Below are 21,942 nucleotides of genomic sequence, written 5' to 3' on the forward strand. Positions count from 1 at the left end.
AGCCTAGAGAAATTAAAACATATCTGTATAAAGAGAACTATATGATTTCCCTATATGTCAACAAATTAAACTTCTACACAAAAGTAAAAATATGTAACAGAAGGAAGAAAATGGGGGAACAAATCTCAGGGAAATAAAACCGAAAAGAAAGTAAAAATTGATGGTACATCTATTATGACAAAAAGGGAGGGGGCCAAGTGTTTAACAAGGGGGGAAGTTAGAATCAGAAGTCAAAGCTCCTCTACGTATGATGTTCTTCACAGTCACAGATGGGACGTTCTATTTATCATCGCCTTACCATCAAAAAGACATCCAAGAAAAACTGAGAGTGATAAAGTAAAACTGAATGTCAGATGGGACTAATATTTGAGAAATGTGTAAGAATAATATGAAGTAGGCTTCAGCAAAGAAAAAAAAACTACTATTTAGAGGAAATACATGACAAATAATGGGACAAAAAACTGAAGACAGGATAAATGATAAATGATCAGGTAATGTCACTGTAAAGATAACTAATAAGAAAAAACAGGAAATAGCATGAAATTTTCAGTGTAAGTTAATATATGAACAAGTAAAATTATTGATAACGTGTTTGGAAAAACTGTCCTCATATTTTCTTTTGCTTTATTACTTGGGTTTGTGAATGCTCATAAAATATATATTGTTCAATAACCACGAAAACCACAGTAATTGATCAATTAATCAATTAATCTCCTCAATTAATCTCCTCAATTAATCTCCTAGATAGGTTCTACAATATTAAACAAAATGATGTATTACAAAACTAATTTTACAATAGGCTACTTGATATAAACAAGACCCAAGTTTCTACAGAATTTTTTCAACATTATGACAAACCGGCTTTGAATGAAATGATGTTATTTGGGGACCTGCTATATACCATTGCACATTTTGTAAGATTCGAGCATATTAGTACTTTTAATTTTGAAAAAAAATACCTATATAAACTATTTCAAATAAAAGGTGGTAAAATTTTAAATAATCTTCAGATTATGTTAAGATGAATTCAAGAATCAATTAATTGTTTGATAGTTGAGTGATGCACTTAGCAAAATGTTTTGAGTAATTGGATTGAGAGCTTCTGAAGCAGTAGTAAACAAAGGGGAAACTTGGGATATACTGTTACAAAAAAATTTTAAATAACTCTCAGTTATATCCTAAAAAACATAATTTTATTACTTTTATAGCAGATGGAAGACACTGATTATAGAGCATTGGTAATTTTTACATATGGAATTATTAGTATGGATCTGCATGTATGTTTAAATTACGTTGTTTAAATTTAATTGGTTTCATTTCAAAGTTTTAGTTTGAAATAATAGATACATTGCCAAGTGGCAAAGCCCTACATTTCTTTTCAGGTCTTTTCTTTTTTCATAAATTATCTGCATTTTCTAGGTGGTGGGGCTACTGTAACATTGAAGTATTAAGAAACTGCACCATATCACAAATTATATGACCAAAACAGTTCATTTTGCTATATAGTTAATTGTTTTAGAGTTTACCAGAGAGGGAAAATTGGAAAGACATTTCTGAGATGCAATTGAGAGAGAGGCAGAGACAGAGAGAGAGAGAATTACCAAATGCAAGGGAGGTCCCAAATTGAGAGGCTGCTCCACAGGTTTCCCTTTGAAGACTTGAGGCAGTAGGAGGTGGGAAGAATTGAATAATACTGAGGATCTAAAAGGACATTATTTGGGTCATGATCAAACGATGAAGAGTTCATTTTGGGACATGAGAAATCCCATGGTGGGTGGGAGTGAGGACAGACAAACGAAGAGGTAAACCCCAGACAATGTAAGTTTAAAGCTGAGGAGAGAGATCTGTGCTGGAGAAATACGCATATAATTTATTATCATAAAAATATTTACTATAGGGTAGTGCTTCTCATCTTTGTTGCCCATTAAAATAACCTAAATCAATTTTTTTTTAATCAAAGCCTGTTTTACATCCCCAGTGATTCTGACTTAAGTGATTTGGAGTATAGGCTGGATACAAGAATTAAAAAACAAACAAAAAAACAAAACAAAACAACACAAAAACCTCCCCATGTGATTCCAACATGCAGCCAAGTTAAGAACTTCTGCCCACAAGGAAAATATTTGCATGAGGTCTTTTAATGTTAAGTGCCTGGACTCTGAAGTCAAACTGAACAGTGTTTTGAATTGAAGCTCTGCCCGTTAGCCACGAAACCTTGCACATGAAAGCCACATCCTTTCCTTATTGGCAAGACAGTGGTGATATTGTCTACTCACTGATTTGAAGGATTATGTGCAACAACAACAAAAACATATAAATGTGCTTCTCACAATGCTGAACAAGCATCAATGAACATTATCTATAAGTATCATTATCAATTATTATGATTAATGACACATCATTTTACTCTCCATTAGATTAAGGTTGAAATCATAAGAGACAAGATCGCAGAGGAAAAATGAGAGAGAGAGAGAGAGAGAGAGAGAGAGAGAGAGAGAGAGAGAGAGAGAGAGAGAGAGAGAGAGAGAGAGAGAGAGAAAAGCTCTATGGGCAGAATCTAGGAAGTATGCAACATGTAAGAGACTGGTAGAGGAGGAGGAGGAAGCAAAGGAAAAAGGAGAAAAATCCAACGTATGGAAGAGTCTGGAGGAGGACGGTGTCTTAGAATTTATTAGAGAAATTTCAAATGTCACAAAAACTTGAAGTAGGATCAAGTCTGAATCTTGGCCATTGATTTGGCAAGTTTTAAATCTGTGGGGTCTAAATTTGATCAGATTGGGGCTGTACAAATCTATCCCTGGTTGAGGGGTGAAGAATTAAAGACAGCCAAGGGAAGGCAAGTGAAGAGTACTATTTCAAGAAGTTTAATGTTTATGAATAATAAGGGGGAGGGGCAGAGAGTTCAAGAGGATAACTTGAGGGGAAAGAAAGATTACAGAAACTTTGAAGAACTTTTTTTCTAGAGGGGAAATAATTGAAAAAAAAATAAAGAAGTCAGTTAAAGAAAAGGTGGAAGATATATGAAGAGAAAAATTGAGGAGCTACGTACGGCCCCAATGGGAATGGTTGTCTTAGAAGAGAAGAAACAGTGATTTTTCTGAGACAGGAGTGTGTAAACAGGTGTTACACATAATTGTACACGTGGAAAGGAAAGTAGAGCGGGAACCCCGCTGATGCTGTGGGGCTGGAGCCGTCCCATGTTATAACCTAAGTTGACTGGGGTGGAGATCACTTACATTCACTTCGGTGCCTTCACTCTCCAGCATGCTGCCCTGTAAATATTGGTATTCAACCCATGTCTGAAGAAGTGAACTGTGACTTGTTCGAATCAGAGACCCTGCTCATTTGGGGAGAGTAAATAATGGAAGACAAGAATGTCAAAGTAAATCAAGGAGACGTTATAGGAACCAATGAGAAGGTCCTGTGAACTCAGGAGCACCTCAGCTGCACGTAGCTCCGTGTCTTCCTGACGCTTTCTCTCTTTTACATTCTCCCTCTTCCCAGGAACAGTGAAGGAACTTCATAGAGAAAGAATGAAACTGAAGGAAGAAAAGATGAAAGAAAGTGCCTGGTGGGGATCTAATGTACAGCACAGTGCTTATAGTTAATAATACAGTATTATATACGTGAGACTTGCTAAGAGAGTAAACCTTAACTGTTCTCACCACAAAAAAGAAATGGTTATTACGTGAGGTGATAAAGGTGTTAACTAAGAATATGGTGGTAATCATTCCACACTATATAAGGGTTGTAAATCAAAAGTTTGTACACCTTAAACTTATACAATGTTATATGTCAATTATATCTCAATAAACATATATAACTCAATAACTCAACTCAATAAATAAATAACTCAATAAATAAATAACTCAATAAATAAATAAGTGCCTGGACTGCAGAGGATAGGAAAACCTTTACACTTTTCTGACAAAAACATTCCTTTGCTACTCTAGCGGTTGCAACAAAAACAAAATGAATCATATGTTCACTAGTATATAAGCTATGGCCATAGTCCTAGAACAAAGTACAAAAAAGCAAATTCTTTCTTAATATTTTTACCTGCTCAAGTTCTCATTCCTTCATACCATTGTAATAATAGGGTTTTAAAAAAAATAATACCCCCAAATTATCTCAAAATACTCAGAATGAAAGTGATTAATTAACTTGTGTATTTGGAATATTATTCTAATAAACTAATCAAACTAGGATATCCTTTCCATGCTCTGAGCTGATGAAGCTGAATTTAATTCATTGGAAAAACACCTGCAACCAACATCATCAGGCAGAAGAGCACGACCAATACTACCCAACGTATTACCCTCCTGGACGAAACAATTCACAGCTCATGCCCTTCGCATGGTACATGAATAGGCTTATCTTTGTGTAATGTACAAGGGACAGTAAATTTCAGGGCACTTTTTCAGTATGATAGATCACCATCCACAAAGAATTAATTATCCATGAGATGCCAAATTGTACCTACCTAGAAAATTTAATGGTCCTAGTATAAGAGGGTTGATAAAAGCAATATTATCAGATGGTGAATCATTATATTAAGAAAGAAAACATGAAAGGACGGATGGAACTATTGCTTCTTTATTTCCAGCACTGAGAGCAATCAGTGTTCTAACCATCACCACAACAAGATGCTTCCTGTACACATCCTGTCTCCCAAGGAGTCAGCAAATGAGCAGGTGCTCCATTATGTGCAATCCACAATATCTGCATACATTTGTGTCACCGGACTAATCCCATTTGATCATATTAGTCTTTGATCTGGCAGTTTGCAAGTGCAGGTGGCTAAAGCATTACCTTATTGGCCACTTTGTATCAGCCCCAACACAAAGTCCTCCGGGGGTTTCACATCTTCTCCACTGTATCCAGTTATGCAGTCATTTCATTCCATAATACCTCCATCATACCTTACCAGCTGTCCTAGCCAGAAGCACTGCACTCATTGTTCAGTTTTCACCCCCTCTATTAAATGTGCTTGTTTAGCAAAGTATACCCCATAGATTAGAAGCATTGTATGTACATTTTCCATAAAATCACTTTCGGCTTATCTTTTTCTTAATATTAATAGGCAGAGAGACTGCCATATGGTGCTATGTTTAAAATTAACATTAGAAGGATAAATATTTTTCAAAGGGGTGAGAGTGACCAATCAAAAATGGCCTTAATAAATGTTTATCAAAGTAATTTTTATGTGGTAAAATATGTATAATATGACATTTACCATATTAACATTTTTCAACTATACAGTTTAGTGGGATTCAGTATATTGACATTGTGCAACTATCACTACTATCCATTTCCAGAACTTTTTCATCATTCTAAACTGAAAGTCTATACTCATTACAGAATAATTCTCATTCCCTCCTTCCCCAAACCCCCAATAACCACCATTCGCTTATTGTCACTATGAATTGGAATATTCTAGGTACCTCATATAAGTGGAATCATACAGTGTTTACCTCTCTTTGTTTGACTGATGTCATTTAAGATAATGTTTTTAAGGTTTATCCATGCTGTAGCGTGTATCAGAATTCCATTCCTTTTTAGGTTGAATGATATTCAATCGTAGGTTTATATCATGTTTATTTATCCACATATCTGTCAATGGAAACTTGGGTTGTTTCTACCTTTTGGCAATCATGAATAGTGCTGCTGTGAACATGGGAGTAAAAATATCTGTTCTAATCTCTGCTTTCATTATTTTGAGTATAAACCAGAAGTGCAATCGCTGGATCATATGGGAATTCTGGTTCGTTTTTTGAGGAACCACCATACTGTTTTCTATAGTGACTGAAACATTTTACATTCCCACCATCAAAAAACAGTTCCAATTTGTTCACATCCTTGCTGATACACTTGGTATTTTCTTTTTTGTAATAGCCATCCCTAATTGGTATTAATATACAATTGAACAAGAGTGAGTAAATTTACCTCCTCATGTGAAGGAATCCAAATCTTAAGGGATGGAATTGTTACTACTGGCTCAATCTTATTTCTTATATGCCTATGTCTTAAAAGATATTTGCTTTGCTGCCAGCTCAGGCAAACAAGCTTTGGGTAAATATCTAAGGAATTTACCAAAAATAAACTTTAACTCTCCTCTTGGCTTCTTTGCTGCTTCATATTCTCGTTATCTCCTTGGTCAGACCGAGATTAACTGTTTCTTTCTTGGGAATACTAAAATCTGTAAAATTGTAAAATTATCCTTACCAACATGACCATGCATATAGTCCAGTTCAGTAGCAGGTGTCTATTGAAAATTGAATTTATTAGCACCTTCTGTAGAATTCATTCATTCATTCATTCATTCATTGACCAAATTTTACTATGAGTTTATTCTTCCCAAAACTGTCCAACAGAAGTTTCGGTGATGATTGACATAGTCAATATCTGCAGTATCCAACATGTTAACTACTAGCCTCAAATGGCTATCGACTACGTAAAATATGACTATTTAAATTGAAAGTTAAAATAATTAAACCTAAGTGTAATTAACCGTTCAGTGCCTCCATCACACTAGCTACATTTTAAGTGTTCAGTAGATGCATGCAGTTAGTGGTTAGAGTATTAGTACAGATTTAGATGGATACACTGAGAAGCTGTTCATCACCTTTGTCCTAGTTAGTGCAAGTATGGTCAATAAATGCGACACATAAATATTGCTTAAGTAAGTCTTACTGAAATATGACTGAAGTAAGTCATATTGAAACACAAGTGAAAGAGAGATGAGCTTCTTAAGGAAACATTAGAAAATGCTTCAAAAAGGAGGTAGCAATTAAGTTATATCTTGAAAGATGACTATGACCTCATTAGATAGAGAAGGATGTTTTAAGGAGATAAAAAGACAAAGGCAATGCCATGGGAACAAAGTTGTCTGTTGAGGGATAGTGAGGTGTGCGGTGTATTTAAAGAGACACCAAGTGTAGGGGGGAAATGGAAAGAAGTTAGAAGAGTCGTCCAGAATCTGAGAAGGAAAGAAAGTGTGCTGAATAATTCAGACTTGAAGTCATATAAAGAGGCAACAATGACATGAATAACATGAATAAGTGTAGGTACACCATGAGTTTGTTCATTTCCTAAAACAGTTCCTTTTCTTGACTAGCGTTATGACAAAAAGCATTAATTGTAAGGAATAGAAATTAATGAACCGGGTGTAATTTATATTTGGTGTAGTGCCTTTTTTTTTAATTTACCTTTTATCAAGGAAGCTTGTAAATATCAAATCCTCTCATTAGCTAAATCAGGGCATTCGCAAACACCTTTAAATTAAGATTTAATATTTCAATAACCCAAGACTTGCTTTAGCACAAACCATGGTTATTTAGTATTTTGTTGTTCATTACAGAATAAAAAGCAAAGTTTTACAGAAACTGTCTATGACTGCACGTGAGCAGGCGAGGCTGCTTTACAATCCTCCTAGCTCCTCATCCCAGGATAAGTTTAATACAATATTTACAGGGCTCTGTACAATTTCCTTTCTAAACTTCTCTTTGTGATTGGATTAATATTTTAAAGTGCTTGTTTAAGGGTTATACGCTGATCAGAAGCAATTGGCAGTTTTGCTAAAATGTTGTTCTGCTTGAGGGTTATAATTCACCTGGAAAATACTTTGCTCCGAGAGTGAGTCATGATTCTTCTTTTGATCTATTGAAGTTCATTTCTAAGGTTTACCCTTGCTAAAATCCTATAAAAAAGGAAATGGTCTGTTTGGGATATTCACTGATATTCTCTATGAAGAACTGAAACTGCAGTAAATGATGCTAGGCATTGCTAAGGACTCAGTACACTTGAACAATTCACATTTAACAAGATTATATAGTTTGTCATAAAAAACACTGGTCTTTAATTCTAGTTGAATATAAGTCTTATTGGTTGCAATCTTAATTGATTCTTTTCACTCTGGTTCATTAACATTGTGATGGTTTGATGAGATGATGGTCCACATACCAACCAGGCATGCAATAACCAGAAAAATATGCCTCAAATGAGGTGAGCTGCCAAGTAATATTATAAGGAAAAGAAAAAAGTCCACCCACATATGGAACATTTATATGTGACAGTCACATTTCTGAGCACATGAAAACTAAAATCAATTCCAGATAGATCAAATAAATAAGGATATTGTATGACTTCACCATAGGGAATGGCTTCTAAAACAAGATATAAAAAGGAGAAGCCATAATGAGAAAATTATATTACTTTTAATGAAACACAATATAAATTTGGTTACAGTAAAAGACACTGTTAACAAAAAAGGAAAAGAAAAGATACAGCTTGTGGAAAAATATTTACAATGCACATACCAGAAATGAATTAGAATATAGAATATATAAAGGACTTCTATAACTCTATAACAAAAAAGATAAATGTCATAGTAGAAAAGTGGGTAAAATATATGTTTAAGCAATTCACAGTAGAAAAAAAACCTGAATTCTCAATGAATAGATGCTCACTGCACATGTAATCAGAAAAGAGAAACTAAAGCCATTCAATTGGTAAAATAATGTGACAATATTACATGTTGATATGGTTGGATAGAATGGTAGCTCTCATAAATGTGCCTGGAAACTATAAATGCTAAAAGCACTGTGTGGGATTTGGGCAACACCTGGAAAAATGGAAAAAAAGTAAATTTCACATAATCAATCAATTTTACTCCTAGACGTATATCTAAAAAAGGATTGAATATGTTCACAGTGATGTATATACCAAAAAAAATGATTGCTACACTGTTTGCTATAAGGAGAAATTGGAAATGCCTATTTATGAAAGAGGGAAAAGTAAATTGTAGCAGATCTATATAATGGAATACTAACTAGCAATGAAAAGCAATGAAGTAAATCTGCATCAACTTGAATAAATCACAAAAAAAAATATTCCCAAGGATGCACATAGGATGTTACAATTTATAAAAATAGTATAGTTATTTAATGCAATACTACATATGATTGAGGGGTGTATGTACACATGGCAAAATCAAGAGGAAATTCATGGGGATCATAATAGCAAATTTACAATACTGGTTACCTCTTGGAGGAAGATGAAACCTGGAAGAGTACAAAGAGGGCTTCCATTTTAGTTCATACACATATGTTCTTACCTAATCTGTGTGGTAATTTACAGACATTTATTTCACTGTTCTCTGTCGGCCAAACAAACATATCATAATATTAAAAATCAGAGTCATGGGGGGCCGGCCGAGTGGCGCAATGGTTAAGAACTCGCTTGGGATGCCAGAGGGCCCCGGTTCGGATCCCACATATGAGGGCCAGTGACACTGCCCTCCACAGCTAAGATGATGAACAACAGCTCAACCTGGAGCTGGGCTGCTGTGAGTCGCTGGCGACGGCGTAGGCTGCAGTCCCTGTGGCAGTGGGTTGCCATGGGCTACCGTGTGTAGCCAGCAGCCAGCATGAGCGGCCAGCAGCCGCAGTGAGTGGCCGTCCAGAAGCCGGCGACTGATGTGCCTCACCCGGGAAGAGCGCAATGATGGTGCCAACTTGGGCCAGTGAAGCAACATCCTCCACAACTAGACTGAAGAACAAAACGACAGCAACTTGTCTGTTCCCCTTCTCCAATCCCCCAGCACTGTTCCCATCCCCCCAATTCCCCAATAAAAAAAAAATAAATAAAAATCAGAGTCATGGGCCGGCCGAGTGGCGCGACAGTTAAGAACTGGCTTGGGATGCCAGAGGGCCCCGGTTCGGATCCCACATATGAGGGCCAGTGACACTGCCCTCCACAGCTAAGATGATGAACAACAGCTCAACCTGGAGCTGGGCTGCTGTGAGTTGCCTGCGACGGCGTAGGCTGCGGCCCCTGCTGCCGTGGGTTGCCATGGGCTACCGTGTGTAGCCAGCAGCCAGCGTGAGCAGCCGGTGACTGATCTGCCTTAGCTGGGAAGAGCACAATGATTGCACCAACTTGGGCCAGTGAAGCGACGTCCTCCACAACTAGACTGAAGAACAATCCGACAGCAACTTGTCTGTTTCCCTTCACCCAATTCCCCAGCACTGTTCCCATCCCCCCAATTCCCCAATAAAAGTCTTTTTAAAAAAATCAGAGTCATTAAGAGAGTCAAGAACAGCAGCTCCTCAACCCTAAAGGCCATTTTCTATGTGATTATCGAAACTTTGATCTTCACAAGTGTGGCTTTCTGATGTGGAACTCTCTTGCTTTAGTAAAAACGAATCGTGATTTAACTCACTATATTCTAAGATCAAATCTTTCTTTGAAGCACAGTAATCCAGGAAGACAGGCTCATAGTTTTCAGTAATATCTAAGAAGCTGTGCTAATGGTTCCTCCCCTAAATTGCCAAATTAAGCTGAGTTTGGGAGAAACTGTTGTGATAGACTCCAAAATCCTTGTTACACTGGGAATAAATGCTTGGTAAAATGTGGGTTCCAGATTCCCACTCCCACATATTCTAATGTATTAAATCTGGTGTTGGTGGTGTGGGGGGAGGTCCAGGGCATGGGATTTTAAGTGTTATTTTTGTTGATTCAGAGGTTTCCTTGGTTCAATGTTCAAAGTTTGAGAAATACTGCCTCAAGGAATTAACAGTATTGTGGTAGAAATGAATAGATAAAGACTGGAATTTCAGAGATATTATTAAGAAAGGATCAGAAAAAGACACATTTATTTATTTATTTATTTATTATTATTTTTTAGCCAAGCCATCCTGCCACCTGTTGGCAGCTCAGCGGCTGCTCAGCTCAGGCTGGTACTCGAACCGCTGTTGCTCAGAGCTCGCACTCCTGAACGAGCTCTTAACCAACTGAGCCACTCAGAGGGCCCCAGAAAGAGACATATTTAAATATATTTGTTTAACATAAAGGTCTTCACAAAAACGGTGGCACCTGTTTTGTGCTTTCTAAGATTAGCCAAGGATCTGCAGGAGACCCAAGATGGCGGAGTCAATAAACACCGTGCCTGCTTCCTTCCATAAGCACATTAAAATTACAACTAAATTATAGAACAATCAACCTAAAGAACCATTTGAATTCTAGCTGAATAGAAGTTCTATAACTAACAATATAAAGAAGCCATGTTGAGGCTGGTAGGAGGGGCAGAGATGCAGAATGAGCCGGCCCTATGCCTCCTTGTAGCAGATGAAAATTGAGGTATCTCTGCCGCGGAGGTTCCTCCCTGGAGTAGTGGAGGACTCCATCCCCACTCCAGGCCTGGAGTACTGTGCTGGGAAGAGGAGACCCCTGCAACATTGGCTGTGAAAAACAGTGGGGATTCTCGTCATTTGGCGGGGATGAGAAGGTTGTGGAATACCCATACATCCTCTTAAAGGGCCCACACACAGACTTGCTTGGAGGCACTCACCTTGGGCTCCAGCGGAGGGACGGTGACTCAGGGGACATCAGAGGCATAGGGAAGCAGACTGAGGTGTGTGGCTTTGGATCAAGGGCTGGAGGACAGTTGCCATTTTCCCGTGTGAGCTCCTTCTCCTGTGCAGCCAGCAGGGTGGTATCATCTTTAATGTGTTGAGCCTGCCCCCTATTGATTATGACCATATCTGAATCTGATTGGCCTGGTGAGCTCTGCAGCTCTGCCCTGTTGACTCACTAAGACCCCACCCCACCCAACTCTCCCAGTGTCAGAGGCACTTTCTCTGAGAGCAGCCAGCCCTGCCTGCATTGCTCTCTTCCTTTGAAAACTATCGGAGTCCGACAGACCCCAGGTGGGTGGCAATTGGCCTTGGTGCACGCTGAGACTTTTCCTGAGTAGCTCCAGGCTCAGTACAGGCATCAAACCAGAACCTACATTAAACTGGTGACCACAACACTTCCTACTGTAGTGACTGCCTGAGACCCTGCCTCACCCAACTTGTGCTCCACACAAGTTGCTGAACCTTAAGGGAGCAGGCAGGTGGCAACAGGCCTCGAGGTGTCCTGGCTTTTTGCAGAGTTACCTCAGGCCTGGTACTGGGTGGCAGCCATCCTCGGTTCCCAGTATGGCTTCTCCCATGAGCCTCCTCCCATTAGCATAGGCAGCGACCAATTATGGATCACTTTGTAGCTCCTACCAGGTAGTTCCTGGCCAGTCAAAGGCAGTGGGTGACCTGGGCCTGCACCGGAACACACAAGGGACACTCCTGGAGCAACCAGTGCAGGTGACCAGGAAGACTGTGCCACAGGACACCTACTATATAAGGCACTCAGCAAGACTGAGAGACATAGCAGATCTACCTAATATATAGGAAAAACACAGGGAGGCAGCCAAAATGAGGGACAAAAGAAATATGTCCCAAATAAAAGAACAGGAGAAAACTCCAGAAAAATAACTAAATGAAATGGAGGCAAGAGGGCCTTCTTTAAGATAATAATAAAAAAGTTCAAAATTATGAATAATAAAATGGAAATAGCTACATATCTATCAACAATTACTTTCAATGTAAATAGATTAAATATTTAAAAGACATAGGAGGGCTGAATGGATAAGAAAACAAGACCCTTACATATGCTACCTACAAGAGACTCACTTCAGATTGAAAGACACACACAGTTGGAAAATAAAGGAATAGAAAAACTTATTTTATTAAAATGGAAATGAAAAAAAAACAAAACATAAAAATCTGTAGTAACAATACTTATGCCAGACAAAATAGACTTTAAAACAAAGGCTATAAGAGACAAAGAAGGACTCAGTAATCCCACTACTGGGCATTTATCCAAAGAAACCCAAAACACTACTTTGAGGGAACATGTGCATCCATATATTCATTGCAGCATTGTTTACAAAGCCAAGATGCGGAGGCAACCTGGGCATCTGTCATGGGTGAATGGATAAAGAGTAGGTGGTACATATATACAATGGAATATTGCTTGGCCATGGAAGAGAATGGGTTCTTGCCATCTGTGGTAGCATGGATGGACCTGGAGGGTATTGTGCTGAGTGCTGTATATCAGACAGAGAAAGACAGATGCAATGTGATTTCACTTATATGTGGAATCTAAATAACACAATAAACAAACAAACAAACTCATAGATACAGAGAACATTTTGGTGGTTACCTGATGGGGAGGGTGTTGGGGGTATGAGTGAAAAAATGGAAAGGGATTAAGAAGTACAAACTGGTTGTTACAAAGTGGTTATGGGGATGTAGGGTAAGCATAAGAGTTGTAATCAATAATATTGTAATAACTATGTATGGTGTCAGATGGGTGCTAAATTTGTTGGGGTGATAGATGGAGGGGGTTGAGGGGGTAGGATGAAACAGATGAGGGATTAAGTACAAATTGGTAGTTACAAAATTGTCATGGGAGTGTAAAGCATAGGGAATATAGTCAATAATATGGCAATAACAATGCCAGATGGGTACTAGACTAGTCAGGGGATCATTTTTTAAATTACATAAATGTCTAACCACTATGCTGTACATCTGAAATTAATATAAAATAATATTGAATGTCAACTGTAACTCAAAAATAAAAGGGGGAAAGGTGAATTTCTAAGTACAAAACAAATAAGTCATGGGGATGTAATATACAGCATAGGGAATATAGTCAATAAGATTGTGATATCAGTATGGTGTCAGATGGTTGTTTGACTTACCATGGTGATCACTTCTTTAGGTACAGAAATGTTGAACAAATATGGAGTACCCCTGAATCTCATATAATATTGTCTGTTAGCTATATTTTTAATTAAAATCTTTTAAAAAAATCAGCCAAGTATCAAGAAAGTGAAATACATTCTGGGTAGAATTTCTAACATAAACAAAGCAGACAGGAATGAAGTATCTGAGTATTTGAGAAAAAGCAAGTAGATTTTTATGGCAATGGATAAAGGTGAAGAATGAAGAGAGGAACTCTAGTTCGAAATGATAGAGCGCCTTGAATGATGTGATAAGGGATTTGGACTACATTATTTGTGCACCAGAAAGAAAACTCTGGCAGACATGAAGTATGTGAATTCAAATGGGGCAAGAATGTAGGTAATAGCTTAAAAGGCTGACCCCAAGAAGTAAAAATAGGAATTGGAGGCCAGTCTGTTGTGAGAAAAATAAGCTAGTCTCAAGAAAAACAAAATTCACAGGACATATTTTTTTTTATTATTGTTGTTATTGCTTGAATATAGTGGATGAGACACAGGAAGATGTCAAAGGTGTATTTGTCTGAATGCATGATGGTTAGTTATGACTTGAAGGTCCTAGTAGAAGAGCAAGTTTGGCAGGAAGAATGATGCATGTAGCTTTGAACAGTTTCCTTGACTATATTTTCCTTTAAAATATTTGCAATACATCTCTAGGTGGAGATGTCAATAGACCTTTGGAAATAGGCATGTGGCGATCAGGAGCGATGCATGGACTAGAGATATAAAATTTGAATTTCATTATTGAAATTCTAGACGTGTCCTAGCACCTGGGGTGATTGAGGAGAGTGAGAAGACAATAAGGGCTAAATGCAGAAATATAGTGAACAAGTACTCAATTTTATTTGACAGATAATTTGTGTAATCCTCAAGAAATGTTAGCTTACTCTTCTTCACCTCCAAATAAAGACCAAATTAAATGACAGAAGTTATAATTGATCGTAATGACATTGGAAATGTCAGAGATATATAAAACCTATGAGGGTTGCAATACTCAGAGAAAATTCCTGGTGGAGGAAGAAGATAGATGAACCACCATAAAAAAATGAGTAGGGTTTGGCCAATTACAGAGGAGGAACTTTCAGATCAGGGATGCCATGTGCCTAGAATTGTGAAGGTGGATGTAAACAGCTTCTGTATGAGAATGACATGATGGATTCTTCCCAGACTCCTTGGCAAAATGTGTGCAAATTTCAAAGCAAATGATGATGGCCCTAAGTTTCACCTATCTTCTCTGATCTCCAAAGGTGATGTTACAGTTCAGGTGATGGTTAGAGGTGGGGTTCTTCTTCCTAAGACACTTATTGTCTATGATATCCTTGGAGAGTCATTGTTTATAGAAGATTGGTTTGGGGAAATGCAAAGCATGGTTTGGATGTGAAAAGGATATTAAGGAGTTTGGAAAATTATGGATGTTGAAACTAAATTCAAAAATAATAAAACTCCTGATTTAAGCAGGAGGGAAATATATGGTAAATCATGGCATACTGGGACAGCATGTATTCTGTTGTGAGCAAGAACTTATTTACACTTGTGGATCTGCCCCTGATTTAGTAAATAGCTTTGTGTATTTTGCTTTACCACTCTGCGCTTCAGTCTCTTCATATGTGAAAGAAATCTAATAAAGCCTTACTTCAAAAGAGTGATATGAGGATTGAGAGAAATACTTATTGCAGGTAAGGGGCCTCATGCTGTGTCTACAGCTTTCTCCTAGATGGCCTTAGATAAGTGTGTTTATCTTCTAGGATCTCTATTTCCTATAGAATTGAAAGAATTAACTGGCCCATCTACCACTAATATAGTTTTGATATAAACATTGAAGGCATGAGCATTAATATTGCTCACTCACTTCAACAGCAAGTTTAGAGAGAGATAAATGATTATGTGACCAGGTCACAATCTAGCCTACTGAATGGTATTATGTTTTTGTTTCTGAACTCCCAGATCTCAGAGAGAAAGAAAAATCAGTTGAGTTTTCTGGGCGACAAAGAGGTGCCCATTCTCTAGTGGACCGGAGGGAAACTCACCTTAAGTTACATTCCAAATGGTGCATTACATCTGCTCATTCATCAAGCTGCCAAAGGCTTTCTTTGCTGCCTTGCTTTTTTCTTTTAAAATTCACATCTCTACAGTGTCTTGAGTTGCTCAGTCTTTTAATGAAAGTAGCATATTAAATCTTGCTGAAATAAAAATAGCTCCTAATGTATCAAGTATAGATTGATGTCAGAAGGTTAGACTTCACAGCTAGTTTCCAAATGTTTGCAGGCAAGTGGATAGCTTCCCTTTCATCTCTGACCCACGTTATTTTATATTGGAATTGATTCTACTATATCATTAAAATAAAAGACAATTATACAGACCAATATAACTCTTTTTTGGGGGGGATACTAGGGTATTTTTCTTTATTTTGTGCAGCATAGGGTTAAGAGAAAGTCATCTTTAAACCTATGGGACTCCTTAGGCAGTTATTGAGTCTCTGCCCTGCTACACTGTGCACAGTGCTATATCACTGGAAATCACTAACATTTCACAGGATACAGCCTAGAAGATGGTAACACTGGTTCAAGGACAGGCTAAGGGAAGAGAAGGAAAAGGAAGCGAGTGGGAAAACAGAGCAGAGATGTGATTAACAGCTGTGTGCCAGAGCAAGCTTCCATCAGGGATCTGCAGCTGTGTCATTGTGCTTCAGTTCTGCAGAACATAGAGGGCTAAATTGGAAGACACGCGGAGCAGGAAGATACGTGCAGAAAGGTTAAAGGAAGTCCAAAATCCATGGCAACGATATGAGGTGAATGCCTTCAACTCCTCATATACCCTTCAGCTTTACCCTCCCCTCCTGTAGGAGGAACACAGAGTTCTAAAAAAAAAAGTCCTCTTACCAGTTGGACATTTATTTGTTCTAGGTTGCTGCTGTTGATGTTTTGGTGTATTTTTTCCCTTTTGGGGGAGGAAAGGGAGGGGTTTGATGAACACCTGTCCACCCTTTAATCATCCCCTTTAATAAAATCAACATGCTGCTCACCTTCCAGAATGTTTCCAAAAGAGCTCCCTGTGCCCCGTCAAGATACAGAAGAGATGCAGCTTTAGGGTGGCAAGCTGAGTCTCCCTAAATAATAGGTCGGAGGAGCACCCAAGTTTGGACCTAGAAGCCTAGCTTCTTGTTGGCCTCCTAACAGATCAGTGGATTCTCAAAATATTTCATTTAGTATTACATCCTAGTTCCCAAACAGCCACAATGAAAGGGACAGATGGAAAGTGGGAAAAGATCACAATCATACTGCCTTCCCTCTGTGCTCAGAGGAGTATGTTTCCTGTGAAGGGTCCCTTTTAAGCAGCCAGCATCCCCAAGTGGACCGGTCCATGGGGTCCTGCATCGATGCCCCCTCCTCCAAATGCTCAGCAGGGGATGGCAATCCACGTCCAAATTAGACAATCTCCCACCACTCTTTGGAAATACACAAACCATTTCTTAATACGCCTCTGTAACAAACACACAGCCTGATTAAAAAAAAAATCACTTAAAAAGAAACAGGACAGATGACCCAAAGGAGTTGGCCAGGTCAGGGCACTCCCTGGTGAGAGAGTGAAAGGGTGGGAGGTGTCGAGGTCAGGGTTAAATGACACTGTGAAATGAAGCCCCCTGCCCTGCCGTCCCCTTCCTTCATCTATAGAAGGAGTCTCCAGTGAGCTCCCGCGTCTGGAAGCCTGCCCCTTGGTGCCGCAGAGAGGCCAGGAAGCGCATTTCAAAGCCGCATCTGAAGCAGCCTACTTAAAAGAGCCAAGAAAAGCCTGGCCTACGACCAGAATTGGCCCACATCACTTGCTACCTTTCTCCTCTTGCAGCCTTATCAGCATTTCCCTCTCTTCCCTCTTCGTCCCCTTTCCCCTTTGGGGTACAGGTCCTCTAGGATGCTTGGGGTGCACCGTAGGGATTTTCAGGTAGCGGTAGCAGCTGGAATGGGATGCCTCAGCATTCTGCCTGCCTATCCCACCTGTCTCCCTAGAAGGATAACTCGGGACCTCTGCAGCCAGTTGGGCGCACCCTCCGCGAGGCCATGCCGCATCTCCCGGAGCGTGGACGCGGGGCTCGAGCGGACTCCGCAGCGCTGCAGCCCGGGAAGGAAGCAGCAGTCGGGGCTGAGACAGTGAGATTGCCACGCCGAGCTCCCGGCTCTGCCCGCCCGCACGGCTGTCTACCTCTCCCCATTGTGTCCGCAGCGCTGCGGGGCTGAGCCGCGCGCGCCGCCGCACCCTCCCTAATGCCATAGCTCCAGGCGGGAAGAGCGGGGAGAGAAAAGGGGGCAGGGAGAAAGAAGAAGAGACCCCAAAAGGGCACAGCGCTTCATCAATAATGCAGAGGCGCCTGGACCTCCCTGCATTACCTTTTCCAGCTAAACGCCACCAACTAGAGCGCTTCCTGGCACATCCCACGCGTGTTTTTTGTGTGTGAAAGATGGGACGCACCTTGTTCATTCATCTGTCGTCTCTCTCCCTCTTTCCCTCTTTCTCTCCCTCAGATAAAGCCCCCCTTGTCTCCACATCACCACTACACCTCCACATCAGCACTACATTTCCAAGCAAAACAGCTTCACGTTGGAAACGCAGGTCTTAAAAAAACCTCACTGCCTGATTATCCCTAAGAGTTTGCCAAAATTCATCTAGCAATGCTTCTTTTCTAAAGCCCATTCCTCACCCTCCTTGGAGAATGCTTTCAAAGTTTGAAAGCTCAAATGGCCTCGGAACTGCTGGTTTCTGAACCTCAGTCCATATCGTGAGCCACGGTGTGGTAAGAGACACTGAGATTACACGGCAAAGTTGCCCAGCACCAGCCTAGCAGGCCGCTGACGCTCAGAGCATCCTAAAATGCAGTTCTGTGTTTCCCCAGGAAGCCTAGATGTGCCACATAACCCCCTCAAAAAGGGTTGACCCAGCCAGACACAACAGACACAGATCCCGAAACTTCTTTGTGAAGCAGGCTTAGCCGACCCAGCACGGACACAGCACAACTTCCAAGGAAATAAATGTCGCATCCCTGCGGGGAAACTTGTTGAATCCTGCCCGAGCACAGGGGCTGCAATTTCCAGTGCAGCCTGAAGGTTTTTTATTCTACCCCAAAACACTCGGGTGCACCAGTCACAATTTATGGACAAACCGCAGAGTCCTTTCCGCACCCACCCTGCACCCCCACTGCCCCCGTTATAAAACCAAGCGCGTCCCTTTCGACAATTCTAAAGCTGGCCCTCACTTCCTTTACAGTCATTTGGGAGACTTACCCTTCGATAAGACTGTGTGCAGAAATCTGCTGGCTCCGTCGTGCAGGCGCAGCTCTCTAACTTTGCTCTGCACGGAGACCTTCCCGAGTTTACATCAAGCAAAACCTGTCTGAGACTTAGGAATGTAAAATATCGGGGAACTGGGGAGAGTGCAGTCAGGTTTCTTCTCAGTAGCAGCACCCTGGAAAAATCCAATCATTCTTCAGTAGAGAATTCTTTCAAACCCGTTATCTGTATTACTATTAATGCGCAGAGCAGACGGCATTGCATGCAAATAGGTCCAAGTGCGCGCTACTATTGGTGGCTGCGGAGGCCCCTGGGTCCTACTGCTCAGCCCTAACCTACACAGCAACACAGCGCACGCAGCTTTGGGGGCGCGCGGAGGGGGAAATGGATTTAATTGATTCGTTACCGCTCGTATTGTAAAGCCTGCTGCGATGTTTAACCGAGAAAAAAAAAACCCTCACATTTAAACTCCTGTCATGTGATTTATCATTTCATATTTGCTTTTAATTGTCTGTGTGGAGTGGCTTTGAAAATACAAAGGCTTTTAAAAGAACATTTTTTGTTTTTTTTCCTGAGGAGATACTTTGGGCAGGAAAACCCTCTTTTTGCTGTCTATTATGCATCATTCCAATATAAATCCCGGGAATGTTTATAAAGTCAGATATTTATACACTTCACTCAAATAAAATTGCATCTAATTTTATTCTTGAAAATGCATGGTAACTCCAAATAAAATAAATAGGTTAAATGATAGAAGCTAAAATATGTGTACTGATCATAAAACATGGGATATGTTTTTTAAACGCTGCTGAAAAAAAAATGCCATCAATGACCATATCATGGGTATCATTTTTATTTTGCAAAAATAAGAAGCTAAGATATTTTATTTGTGAATATTGACAGAAAATATACATCAACTTAAAGATCTTGATAATGTCACAATATGTCAAGCATTTACTATTAATTGCCACATTTTCTCTTTACAGTTTCTATCCTTGCAAGCCCATTAGTAATGCAAATTGGCACAAGGAGATTTAAAGGGAGGCAGGCCTGTGGTGACTGGCAATATGAAATACTGTAACATTGCAAAAACACTTCAGTACATCATCATTAAAGCTAACTATCTTAAAAATTAGAATATTAATAGTTGAATCTTAATATACATGAATTTGAAGCCCTGAAGCATGCATTTTCCTGGTCTTTAATTTTGTAGAAAGAAAGAGAAATCCTAACATAAACTAAGTTCCACTTAAGGTATTTGCTCATATTACAACTTAAGAAATAACATCATTTTATTATGTTTTAGATGTAAATAGAAATATAAATTTGATTATAAAATTATTATGTCTATAATTTACAGTTCAATGATATTATAAAGTGATGCACTGATTAAGGTCAGCAGCAACCAACTCATAAATTACCAGCCATGTGTAAACTAAATAAATGAAAATGCAAAATGTAAAACTACAACAGAATTGAGATCTTATTCCAAATACATGTGTAGCATTCGGATCTAGGTTGTGCGTGCTACAATCTTTCTTCATTTCCATAACTCCTTCCCTTACAGCCTTTTCCCTTCCCCCATCAGTAACCCTTGACAACAGAAGTGTTACTTCAAGTCCAGGTTGCCTTGCAGCCTTCCAGACCTAACTTACAGTTTACATCCTTGTAGGAAACAGAATTAACTCTTACACGACTGAGATGCAAAAGAAGAGCGTTTCCTTCAGGGCTTAGAAAACTCAGCATTCTTCTGTATATTTCAAAAGTTTTCACCAAACATACATTTTTGAAACATCAATGACCACTAAATCAGAGTGGAAAGACATACATAGTCAATTGTCAGTAAGTACATCAGAGTCATTTTCTGCATTTTCCCATTGGTGTTGCGTCTCTGAAACAGCCTTCTGAAATGACTTTTACTTTAGGGCTATTATCACGTTAGCCCAGGTTAAGAATGTTTCAATTTACAATAGAGTTAATATAAAAACATCAAGATATAGCTATATTCAGTATAATTGTATAGGGACACCTCTGTAAAAGAAAAAAAGGCTATTATTTGCTATAGTAAGGAAAGCAAAATGACCATGCAAAATTGAATGGAGATGATTGATATTCAATTATTTTTTTAAACTAGTATATTATTGGTCCTTCAACTTTCTGCTACAAGTGGACTTGATAAAGTAATCATTTGCAGTCTAAGTAAAAATTGAAAGTTCTGCAATTAATGAACATATTTTTAGAAGTGAAAAAAAGATGTGTTTTATTCAGGCAGAGTTTTTACAAAATTAATTCAATTATTCTATGGTTAAAATTTATTGGAAAAGTTGAGTAGTTAACAAATATGATAGTGAACAAAAGAAACTAAATAAATCAAAACCAGCCCATTAACACATTTAGCATAAAATTCTTTGATAAGTTCACACTTTCTGCATAAAAGCCTGAGTCAAAAACATACAGCAAGCTAATCAGAATCACAAATTCAACTTAACTCTTTTTTCAAGAAAAAATACATTCTACATCTCTTCAATGTGTTACTTGTGTTTGTTCTAATTATTCTCATATTATGAGCTATATGATATATTGAATATAATATACATAGATAAATATTGAAAATATTTTACCTTATTTCTTGGATACTAGAGCAAAAATATTTCAAACAATGATGTTGAAATCATGATAGTTTCATCATTCTTAGACCTGTAGGAATATCCTTGATCTATTCTTTACCATTTGAAGAATTGTTGGACCCCTCATTTTGTCAGTTCAGTTTTCAAGGACAATATATGCTCTGTCAGGAAATGATTTCCATTCTGCCCTTGGATCATGATGACAATGCCTTATGGTGGCTAATATGAACATCTATAAAAGCTGGGAATCAAAACATACCTGGCATATTCCTACATGCCATTACTATAATCAGCTTACTTTCTACATTTATATAGGTGAGCATGTAATAGCATAGCGTTTGATGAAATTTAATGAACTTTAATGACATTCAACTACTATGAAAGCTATTTTTTAAATTCTGAGTATCTTCAAGAA

General features: G+C 38.9%; 1 protein-coding gene across 5 annotated transcripts in view; it reads right to left on the bottom strand.

The window, feature by feature from the left end:
- The window catches only part of ROBO1 (roundabout guidance receptor 1), a 1,209,462-nt gene extending 1,190,344 nt beyond the window's left edge, over positions 1-19,118 (bottom strand). For all 5 annotated transcript variants that reach the window (XM_019661598.1, XM_019661595.1, XM_019661596.1 and 2 more), the window contains exon 1: positions 18,895-19,118. The gene's annotated coding sequence lies outside the window, so the exon portion shown is untranslated. The remainder of the gene's footprint in view (positions 1-18,894) is intronic.
- Positions 19,119-21,942: the final 2,824 nt, after the last annotated feature.

This window comes from Hipposideros armiger, unplaced genomic scaffold (assembly GCF_001890085.2).
Source record: "Hipposideros armiger isolate ML-2016 unplaced genomic scaffold, ASM189008v1 scaffold_355, whole genome shotgun sequence".
NCBI classification, from domain to species: Eukaryota; Metazoa; Chordata; class Mammalia; order Chiroptera; family Hipposideridae; genus Hipposideros; species Hipposideros armiger.